We start from the raw sequence: 12,157 nt of genomic DNA, 5'->3' as shown, positions 1-12,157 counted from the left end.
CTCATCTAGTTTATATACAGAAATGTAGTGAAAATTTTCATTTGTAAGTGTTCTGCACTGATCTGTATGATCTCCCAAGGTCTCTTCCAAGTGCTAAAATGTGTTTTTTATTTTTTTAATTCTTTCAATCAACAGATATCTGAAAAGTGCCTTACTATGTGACAAGACTTCGTGCTAGGCATGATGGTTACAATAGGAACCAATATGCTAATAAATGCAGATTCTGCCCCGCAGGGGACCTACTAACTGGTTGGTTTTTGTTTAAGAAACTGAAGAGTGATATAAATGTATGTCCACAAGCAGACTCACCAAAAACTCTAATTTAAGTTTCCTCAAGTGTTAAAATAAAATCACAAGACTCCTGAAACTCGACTGGTACACGTTTCTTCTATGGACATTGTTTCAATATTTCTTCTCCTCTGCCCAATATTCAGAAGACGGAGGCTGAATAATACAGACAAAACAGTTGTAAATTGAAAAATCAAACTGGATTTTATTAAAATATACATAAATAGCCCTCATTTTTCTTTATTTCATCAGTTTTGGGAAGTTAGTAGAAATTAAGTGAGAAATATAGATCTGGTATAGAGAAATGAAGACCAAAAGGGAGTAAGTGAAACTGTAGACCAGCCCAGTTCTGCCACTAAGCAGTCTGAGAAAGGCATTTAGTATATCCTCAGTTGTAGAATGAGGTGGTGGCTGGGGGGGTCAGTTGAAACTCCAAAATTCTACTGTCCTAATTCTATTATTGGGAACAAATGTTATGTGTTAACTGTATATATTAGGTCCTCACAATGAAAAGTAAATGAACACTGAACTCTTAGGAATACTTTCAAGAAAGAAAAGAGAAATACATAAGTTTGCTGCTTTAAAAAATGCATTGCTATTATCATTTTATTCACACTAATTAGAATATATACACAAAAAAATGCATCATTTGTTGCTTTCAAAAAATTCTATGTTCCATGAGAACTATGTAAACAGTGTAAAATGTTTCTGCTGCATAACAAAAGTATCAGCATTCCATGTAGTATTAGGAAAATATTTAAGGTAATTTGAAGTTATAGTAAAACAAAGTGAAATATTATAGAACAGTCTTTCATGGAGTATATTATCTAGAAGCAATACATTCAAACACTTTGGTGTAAGTGAAATTAATACAAAGCAAAAAAGCCAAAAACCAAAAAAAACTCTACTTTGGTTCTCACATTAATTGGAACTTTAGCAATGAGGCCACTGCACAGCTACTTCAGACAACAAGATGGAAAACCTCTCATTTGCCCCCCTCTCCTATGGAAATGGACATGCTGGGAGAGCGCCTTCTAGGACTTGTGTACAAGTAAGCAGCATTCTACTTCTTTCCACAACTGTTCTCAGAAACAACTCAAAAGGCTTCATAAAAACCTTACATTCAACTTGGAATAGAAGTGATCTTGGTTATTAATTCCCTTTAACAAATACAAATGGCCCCACATTAAAGCAGCTCAGAACTACAATTCACATTTAAAGTAGAACAGAAATTTTTTAAGAATCATATTACTATAATTTCTCAAAAGTCCATACTTAAAGTACATACTACATTAATTTTTAAAAAGTTTAATAGCCCACTGACAATAGCTTTTTAAAAAATAGGAATAACCATCTGCATGCTACAAACATTTCTTCATTGATATCACATTATTACTTTGATAACTGTACAATAAAACTGATCTGAGTTTTTAATTGCATCATTTTAATTACATTTTCTCACCTATACTGTCCAAATGTGGTACTGATTTTTTCATTGTCTTTGTGTTCTGTATGTTTTCTTTATAAGTGAATCCCTACATTTGAGAATTATATCTGAGCAACTGTCGAAGAATCACTTTTCTGTCATCCATCACAGGAGTAAACTGGAGATGTCCTCTGAGGATTTTCTCAGCAATGTAATTTATACTGCGACTTTCTGGAAAAACAAGAAAGTCTTTAAAAGAAAAAAAGAATCCTTGGTGATCTTCACAAACTTATAGTAATAATGTAATAATGCATTGTTATTCCCCTGTGAAGTAAAAGAATACACTGTCCAGTGCTCAACTTTCCTGAACAAACACCCTGAACTGCCTCCAAAGAACCCACCCAGTGAGCAGTCCTCAGACAGGCCTTCCAAAGGGAAAAAAGTGCACCAGGAAACATTCAGTGAGATTAACTAGCATGATAATCTTCATAACAAAAAGAGTAGACAAGATAAAAGATAAAATGTTGTTAGACTAATCTGAGGTTTTTAAAATAACAATCCTAAAAAGGACTACAGGAGAAAAACATAAAAGAATTATTCAGAGAAACTGATCTATGTTTGACTGAACCATGTATAAAAGAACTGTTGTTATTCTAAATTATTTTATAATATTAGTACAGTATTAGAAACTTAAAATCTTGCTTAAATTTTCCAGCCAAGTATAAGAAGAAACAAAACAATGAACATTGAACAAACTATGTGTAAAATGAAAAGGTACTTGGTTTTTCATATTAGATGATACTAAAATCCTATGACTATACTGTTCCAGTTTTGTTTGTTTTGCTTAGTTTTGTGGAGAGTGTCAGGACGCTTATATTATTTCAAAATTCATTTGGAACAGCTAAGACTATAGTATACTAAGAACTTATACTGCCAGATAGTACAATCTGTAAGTTATAATCGCTAATACACCACATTTCACTGATTCTAAGACACCATCAATTTTAAGACACACCATTAATTTTTGTACCATGCAGAGAAAAGATGTCCATGACAGGGAGTCTAAAAGTAGACAGAGACCCTCACAAAGAGTGGGGACACTGAATGACTATGGCCTCAATGAAGGGTAAAAAAACAACTCTTTCAGAAGGGACAACAAAGAAGTCTGCAAACCTCTACCTTGACAATGAGAAGAAGGGGAAAAAGTTCTTTATATTTGAACTAGTACCCCCACCCCTGCCCAGAAATTTTGTGGCCTGAATTCACACTACAAGTGTAGTCCCAGAAAAATCCAAGAGAAATTAGCTTAAATAGTCTCAGGTTGGTAATGCCCCCCAGTGACTGGCAGAAGAAAATGCAAACCATCTCAAGAAGAATTCAACTTCCATCCAGGCAACTGCTGATTTTAAACTGCATTCCAAAGTTAAAAATGCTACAATATAGAAAAATAGTACTTGAATTCAGTGAAACAGGGTAGACAGATAAATATGTCAGTAGAAGAGATGTCAGAAACCCTAGAAAACAAATACTGGGTATATGATAAAAAAATACCAAACAACAGAATATAATAAATACATCAAGCCAATGACAAAACTGTACCTTATTCAACATATGGCACAAAAAGCTTTTAACCATTTAAGAAAAAGTTAAATTCCTCTCTATACCATTGTCTTCTGAACTATAAAGTCAAATGAAAAACAAAACCATGTAATAACAAAAATAAAATAGATGTAGTTACCTATATAATCTTAAAAGACTGACCTACATATTTTCATTCTATGTTCTCTACCCAACTCCCAAATAATCGAAAGCCTAAGCAAAAATAAAAGGCAAATCTCAAACTAGAAAAATATGTATGCATTTGCAATGGCAAAAAGTTTATATCCTTAAATACTATAATTATAAATCACTAAGAAACAAAAATATCCCACACCTCTAGAAAAATTCACAAAGGTCAAGAATGGTAATTAACAAAAGAAATAGAATGGCCAGTTAAATATACCAAAAATGTTCAATTTCACTAGCAATGGGAATGTAAAATGGTAAAACAATGATGTAACAATTTCTGGCTATCAAATTGGCAAAATTTTTTTAAATGGTAATAATACCCAGTGTTGGCAAGGGTATAGGAAAACCAGCACTTAAGAGTGAAACTCTAGGGTGCCTAACTGGTTTTCTTGGTTTCACTGGAGATGGCTGGTAATTACAGGTATGCTTTGGTTATGTAACTATACTCCTATTATGTTAATGTGTGTGCGCAATTTAAGTAGTAGCTTAAAATATATACATGCTGAAGTTACTCTACAAGAAGATATGTCAAAGAAATAATCAATCTTCCCATGTTTTCTCCCGCCTGCTACTTCTATAGCTTTTCTTCTTCCTTCCTAATTACAACGAATTCTTAAATAGAATTCGTGCCTCATATCAAATTTACCGAGTATCATAACTCCTCCAAGTGGTAAAGATACCTCAAGACAAATGCTGGGCATAGAAGCCACAGGGCATAAATATGCAAAGAAATAAAAAGCTAACCATTTCAAACAATAAGGCTTCTCTCTCACTTACCAACTTAACATTTCCCTGTGTGGCCCCGGAAGATGACTGGTTAGCCAGAGACGGGTAAGATTCCTCAAGGGAGGAACAACCTAAGACAGGCACAGTCGCTGGGGGGTCATCAGGTGAGAAATTGGGGATCAACAGAGGTGAGGCTTAGAACCTCACCCCCCCTGTACTGAGAGAAATCTTCTGCATATGTGGATGTTTTATTGCCCTTGTCTAGCTTGGATTAACACATAGTCTACAGGCACACACCTGATCATCTACATTTGCTCTCTTACAACACTAAACTATGTTTTCTACCTTTATGTTGTATCTACCTACCACTTCAGCATCTTATTAAAAATAATAAAGAGAGAAATGTGGTATCCACATATAAATCAAGTATAAAAATCAAATGTGTATTCATATTTGAACTGACTGTTTATAGTTCATAATGCATGAGCAAAACCAAAAGTTTCTGTGATGACTGCCCTTGTACTGTTCACCATGTAACTTATTCACTATGTAAGAATTTGTTCTCCATGTAAGAACTTGTTCGTTATGCTTCAGAAGATTGGAGACTGACGAAAATTAGGCTTGGGGTGGATTAATGATTGTGCATTGAGCATTGACTCCCCTATACAGAATTTTATTGTTGTTAACAACCATTTGATCAATAAAAATGAGAGATGCCCTAACAACAACAACCAAGAAAAAGTACACACTTCCAATTGTAAAATAAATAAGCAACCGGGATGTAATGTATAGCATAAGGAATATAGTCAAAATATTGTAACAACTTGGTATGGTGATAGCTGGTACTTAGAATTATCATGTATATAAATGTTGAATCACTGTGTTGTACACCTGAAACTAATGTAATGTAATACTGTGTGTCAACTACCCTTCAATAAAAAATAATTATCTAAAAAAAAAAAAAAAAAAAAAAAAATAAAATAAAATAAAATAAAATAAAATGTTAAAAAAAAAAAAAAAAAAAAAAAAAAAAGAGTGAAACTGACAGCAATATACTAATAGAAGTGGACTTTAACACCTCATTTACATCAGTAGGCAAATCATCCAGACAGAAAACCAGGAAGGAAACATGATTCTTAAGTGACACATTACACCAGATGGACTTAACAGATAAACAGATGGTCCCTGACCTACAATGGTTCAACGTACAATTTTTCAACTTTACAATGGTGCGAAATTGCTATGTATTCAATAGAAACTACACTTCAAATTTTTAATTTTTACCTTTTCCCAGGCTAATGATATGTGGCACAATACTCTCTCATGATACTGGGCAGTGTCAGTGAGCCAGAGCTCCTTTCTCAGCCAAAGCAATCACAAGGGTAAACAACTGATACACTTAAAACCCATAAACCCATCTGTTTTTCACTTTCCCTGTAGTATTCAATTCACATTCAACACTTTATTATAAAAATAAATTTTGTGTCCTCTGAGTTTGCCGAACTGCAGGCTAACCTAAGTATTCTGAGCACATTTAAGACAGGCTAAACGAAGCTATGATGTTTGATAGATTAAGTGTATTAAATGCATTTTTGGTAATTTCAACTTATAATGAGTTTACAGGACATATCCCCATCCTAAGTCAAGAAAGATCCATATACAGAACATTCCACCTAAAAACGATGGAATATACATTCTTCTCAAGTGTACATAGAACATCCTCCAGGACAGATGTTAGGCCACAAAGAAGTCCCAGTCAATTCAAGAAGATGGAAATTATATCTGGCATCTTTTCTGAACACAATGGTATGACATTAGAAATCAGTTACAAGAAGAAACTTGGAAAAACTACAAATACATGGAGATTAAACAGCATATTACTGAACAACTACTGTGTCACAGATGAAATCAAAGCAGAAATAAAAAATACCTAGAGACAAATGAAAACAGAAATATGACATACCAAAATCTATGGGATGCTGGAAAAATAGCTCTAAGAGGGAAGTTCATAGTGATACAGGCCTACCTCAAGAAACAAGAGAAATCTCCAATAAACAATGCAACTTTATACCTAAAGGAACTCAAAAAAGAAGAACAAAGCCCAAAGCTAGTAAAAGGAAGAAAATAAAGATCAGAGTGAAAATAAAAGAAATAGAGACTAAAAAGACAATAGAAAAGATCAATGAAACTAAAAGCTGGCTCTTTGAAAAGAAACAAAATTGACAAACCTTTAGCTAGACTCACCAAGAAAAAAGGAAAGAGGGCTCAGGGAAATAAAATCAGAAATGAAAGAGAAGTTACAACTGGTAACAGAGAAATACAAAGGATAAGAGACCACTATGAACAATTATATGCCAACTAGCATATTGAACAACTTAGAAGAAATGGATCAATTCTGAGAGACTTAGCAGTCTTCCAAGACCAAACCACGATGAAATAGAAAATCTGAATAGACTGATTACTAGCAAAAAGATTTCACCAGTTATCACAGACCTCCCAACAAATAAAAGTGGAGGATCAGACAGCATTATTGGTGAATTCTACCACACATACAAAGAAGATTTAATACCTATCCTATTCCTCTCAAATTCTTCCAGAAAATTAAAGTGAGGGAACACTTCCTAACTCATTTTATGAGGCCAGCATTACCCTGATACCAAAACCAGACAAAGACATAAAAAAAGAAAATTACAGACTAATTTCCCTAATGAACTTAAATGCAAAAATCCCCAGCAAAATATAAGCAAACCAAATTCCACAATGCATTGAAAGGATCATAACCACGATCAAGTGGGATTTATCCCAGGGGTGCAAGGATGGTTCAACATTCACAAATCTATCAATGTGATTCACCATTTTTACAAAATGAAACATGATCGTCTCAATAGATGCAGAAAAGCATTTGACAAGATTCAACATCCACTTATGATAAAACCTTTCTAAATAAAGTGGGCACAGAAACAACATACCTCAACAAAATATGACAAACAAAATGTTGTTTGAAAGTTAATACCATACTTAACAGTGAAAAGCTAAACACTTTTCCTCTAAGACCAAAAAGAAGGTAAAGATGCCCACTCTCCCCACTTCTACTCAACATAATACTGAAGTTCTAGCCACAGCAATTAGGCAAGAAAAAGAAACAAAGGGCATACAATTTGGAAAAGTAGTAGTAAAACTGTCACTATATGCAGATGATGTGATTCTATATATTCTATATATTCACAGATATAAAGAACATAGTAAGACCTAGTGTCTTACTATGCTGATGGACAGTAACTGCAAAGGGGTAGTGGGGGGGGCTTGATAATATGGGTGAATGTAATAACCACAATGCTGCTCATGTGAAACCTTTATAAGATTGTATATCAATGATTACTAAATAAAATAATTAATTTTAAAAAAAGAACAGATCAGTGGTTGCTAGTGGGGAGTGAAGTTAGGGGTGATAGAGTGTGAAAAGGGTGAAGAGGATCAAGAAGTACATACTTCCGGTTATAAAATAAGTAAGTCATGGAGCTATAACATACAGCATGGGAAACTGAGTCAACAATACTGTATTAACTTTGTATGGTAAGTAGACTTATTGTGGTGATCATTCTGCAATGTATACAAATGTCAAATCACTATGCTGTACACCTGAAACTAAATAATAATGTATGGCAATTACACTTTAATAAAAAAAAAAAGAAAACCAGCACTTACATATTGATAGTAGATAGGAGAAGTGAGCAACCTTCCTGAAATGCAATTTAGCTATAGATACGGATCAAAAGCATTTTATAATGTGTAATATTCTTAGATCTAACAATGTTACTTCTAGGAATTTACCCAAGCAGAGATGTACAAAAAGTACACAACTAAATGTCAAAATTATTTATAATAGTGAAAAAAATCAGGAAAATCACCTAAACACCCAACAATGATGGATAAAATAAGTATTTTAATAATAGAACTACAAAATGGAATATAACCCAACTATTAAATGTCATGTATCACTGAAGCACTGCTTAATGTATTAAAAGATTAGAATAACCTAAATGCCTATCAGTAAGGAACTACTTAACAAATTACAGTGTAACAGTCCGAAGAGTAGGATACAATCATTGAAAAGAATAAGGCATGCTTATGTTCTGATATATATTATTGTCTCTGCTTGAAATCTTACCCCAGATATCCACCTGGCTCACTTCTCAAAAGACACTTTATCAGTGAGGGTGATAAAGATCCCTGGACATCGAATATACCATAGCAACTTGCTCTCATCCCAAATGCACTCCCTTTCCCCCCACCCTGCTACTGTACTTCTACCACATGGAACACCAATGCTGTTACTTACTGTCTATTCTCCCCCCGAGGAAAGATCATTAAGGGCAGACTTTCTGTGGTAGACTACTGTGAACCCCAGGGCCTACAGCAAGTACCTGGCACTTAGTAAGGTACTAAACAAATACTGGATGGGTGCATGGTAGACAGATCGATGGATATGGAAAAAACTCAAAGATATGAAGATACAAAAAGAACAGTGTGTCTACTTTGCTATAATTTTTCTTTAAAAAAGATAAAATCAGACAGTGGGAGCCAACATGGCGGCATGAGTAGGACAGTGGGAATCTCCTCCCAAAAACATATATATTTTTGAAAATACAACAAATACAACTAATCCTAAAAGAGAGACCAGAAGACACAGGACAACAGACACAATACAACTACACCTGCGAGAGCCCAGCGCCTCGCAAAGGGGGTAAGATATAAGCCCCGGCCCGGCGGGACCCGAGCGCCCCTCCCCCCAGCTCCCGGCGGGAGAAGAGCAGGCAGAGCGGGAGGGAGACGGAGCCCAGGACTGCCGAACACCCAGCCCCCGCCACCCGCACCAGAGCGCAGGCACAGTGCATGCGTATAGAGGGCTGGTAACTAATGAAATAGGGCAGCAAGACCTCTGAGGGGGTGATGAAGCTGATGCCCCTGTGACAAAGAAAAGCGGAGGCTTTTTGAAAGTCTTGAAGGGACAGGAATTTAACAGCTGGACGGAAACAGCATAGGCCACAGCCCAGTGGCAGGAAATTACAGGGAAAACCGGACGCACTAACCCCCTGGGCAACAGCTCTGAGACCCCTCACGGAGGTAAACAGCCAAACAGCACCCCGGTCCATTACCCCTCCGGGCGCCGCGAAAGCAGAGAAACAGCCTAAGGCAAACCCAGCCCACAGAAGGGGAGATCCATCCATATCGGCCAGGCAAGACACAAAGACCCAGCCTACACGCAATTACCCAACACAAGCCACTAGAGGTCGCAGTTGTCCCAGTAAAGAAAGGCCAGTAGCAAGTGAAAAGTTTGGCCCTCCCAGCTGACAGTAAAGAGCACCTGTCAACATGAAAAGGCAAAAAAATATGATCCAGACGGCTTCGGCATCTGCTACATCTTCCCCTGAGAAGGAATCTGGGGAGATAGATTTAGCCAGTCTTCCTGAAAAAGAATTCAAAACAAAAGTCATAACCATGCTGAAGGACTTGCAGAGAAATATGCAAGAACTAAGGAAGGAGAACACAGAAATAAAACAAGCTCTGGAAGGACTTCAAAACAGAATGGACGAGATGCAAGAGACCATTAATGGACTAGAAAACAGAGAACAGGAACGCAGAGAAGCTGATGCAGAGACAGATAAAAGGATCTTCAGGAATGAAAGAATTTTAAGAGAGCTGAGTGACCAATCAAAAAGGAATAATATACGCATCATCGGAATAGCAGAAGGAGAAGAGACAGAAAAAGGGATAGAAAATGTCTTTGAAGAAATAATTGCCGAAAACTTCCCCAAACTAGGGGAAGAAATGGCCTCTCAGACCACACTGGTACACAGAACTCCCATGACAAGGGATCCAAGGAGGGCAACACCAAGACACATAATAATTAAAATGGCAAAGATCAAAGACAAGGAAAAAATATTAAAGGCAGCCAGAGAGAAAAAAAAGGTCACCTACAAAGGAAAACCCATCAGGCTATCATCAGACCTCTCAACAAAAACCCTACAGGCCAGAAGAGAATGGCATGATATACTTAATGCAATGAAACAGAAGGGCCTCGAACCAAGACTACTGTATCCAGCACGATTATCATTTAAATATGAAGGAGGGATTAAACAATTCCCAGACAAACAAAAATTGAGGAAATTTGCCTCCCACAAACCACCTCTACAGGGCATCCTACAGGGACTGCTCTAGATGGGAGCACTCCTAAAAAGAGCACACAACAAAACACCCAACATATGAAGAAGGGAGGAGGAGGAATAAGAAGGGAGAGAAATAAAGAATCATCAGACCGCGTTTATAATAGCTCAACAAGCAAGTTAAGTTAGACAGTAAGATAGTAAAGAAGCTAACCCTGAACCTTTGGTAACCATAAACTTAAAGCCTGCAATGGCAATAAATTCATACCTTTCAATAATCACCCTAAATGTAAATGGACTGAATGCACCAATCAAAAGACACAGAGTAATAGAATGGATAAAAAAGCAAGACCCATCCATATGCTGCTTACAAGAGACTCACCTCAAACCCAAAGACATGCACAGACTTAAAGTCAAGGGATGGAAAAAGATATTTCATGCAAACAACAGAGAGAAGAAAGCAGGTGTTGCAATTCTGGTATCAGACAAAACAGACTTCAAAATAAAGAAAGTAACAAATGACAAAGAAGGACATTACATAATGATAAAGGGCTCAGTCCATCAAGAGGATATAACCATTATGAATATATATGCACCCAATACAGGAGCACCAACATATGTGAAACAAATACTAACAGAACTAAAGGAGGAAATAGAATGCAATGCATTCATTCTAGGAGACTTCAACACACCACTCACGCCAAAGGACAGATCCACCAGACAGAAAATAAGTAAGGACACAGAGGCACTGAACAACACAGTAGAACAGATGGACCTAATAGACATCTACAGAACTCTACATCCAAAAGCAACAGGATACACATTCTCCTCAAGTGCACATGGAACATTCTCCAGAATAGGCCACATACTAGGACACAAAAAGAGCCTCAGTAAACTCCAAAAGATTGAAATCCTACCAACCAACTTTTCAGACCACAAAGGCATAAAATTAGAAATAAACTCTACAAAGAAAGCAAAAAGGCTCACAAACACATGGAGGCTTAACAACACGCTCCTAAATAATCAATGGATCAATGACCAAATCAAAATGGAGATCCAGCAATATATGGAAACAAAAGACAACACCAACACTAAGCCCAACTTCTGTGGGACACAGGAAAAGCAGTCTTAAGAGTAAAGTATATAGCAATCCAAGCATATTTAAAAAAGGAAGAACAAGCCCAAATGAATGGTCTAATGTCACAATTATCGAAATTGGAAAAAAGAAGAACAAATGAGACCTAAGGTCAGCAGAAGGAGGGACATAATAAAGATCAGAGAAGAAATAAATAAAATTGAGAAGAATAAAACAATAGCAAAAATCAAGGAAACCAAGAGCTGGTTCTTCGAGAAAATAAACAAAATAGATAAGCCTCTAGCCAGACTTATTAAGAGGAAAAGAGAGTCAACACAAATCAATAGTATCAGAAACGAGAAAGGAAAAATCACGACGGACCCCACAGAAATACAAAGAATTATTAGAGACTACTATGAAAACCTAAATGCTAACAAGCTGGGAAACCTAGGAGAAATGGACAACTTCCTAGAAAAATACAACCTTCCAAGACTGACCCAGAAAGAAACAGAAAATCTAAACAGACCAATTACCAGCAACGAAATTGAAGCGGTAATCAAAAAACTACCAAAGAACAAAACCCCCGGGCCAGATGGATTTACCTTGGAATTTTATCAGACATACAGGGAAGACATAATACCCATTCTCCTTAAAGTTTTCCAAAAAATAGAGGAGGAGGGGATACTCCCA

The 12,157-nt window shown here is 36.3% G+C and overlaps 1 protein-coding gene across 4 annotated transcripts in view; it reads right to left on the bottom strand.

Annotated features, from left to right (window-relative positions):
* Positions 1–466: 466 nt before the first annotated feature.
* Positions 467–12,157, bottom strand: part of SEC23IP (SEC23 interacting protein) — a 65,797-nt gene continuing 54,106 nt past the window's right edge. For 2 of the 4 annotated variants that reach the window (XM_036898594.2, XM_036898597.2), the window contains exon 19: positions 467–1,945. The gene's annotated coding sequence lies outside the window, so the exon portion shown is untranslated. Of the gene's footprint in view, positions 1,964–12,157 lie in introns of all 4 variants that reach the window. The other 2 variants (XM_057506393.1, XM_057506392.1) reach the window with 2 other exon arrangements.

The sequence above is a fragment of the Manis pentadactyla genome, chromosome 8, assembly GCF_030020395.1.
Source record: "Manis pentadactyla isolate mManPen7 chromosome 8, mManPen7.hap1, whole genome shotgun sequence".
Classification (NCBI taxonomy): domain Eukaryota; kingdom Metazoa; phylum Chordata; class Mammalia; order Pholidota; family Manidae; genus Manis; species Manis pentadactyla.
This window is presented reverse-complemented; position numbering and strand designations above follow the sequence as displayed.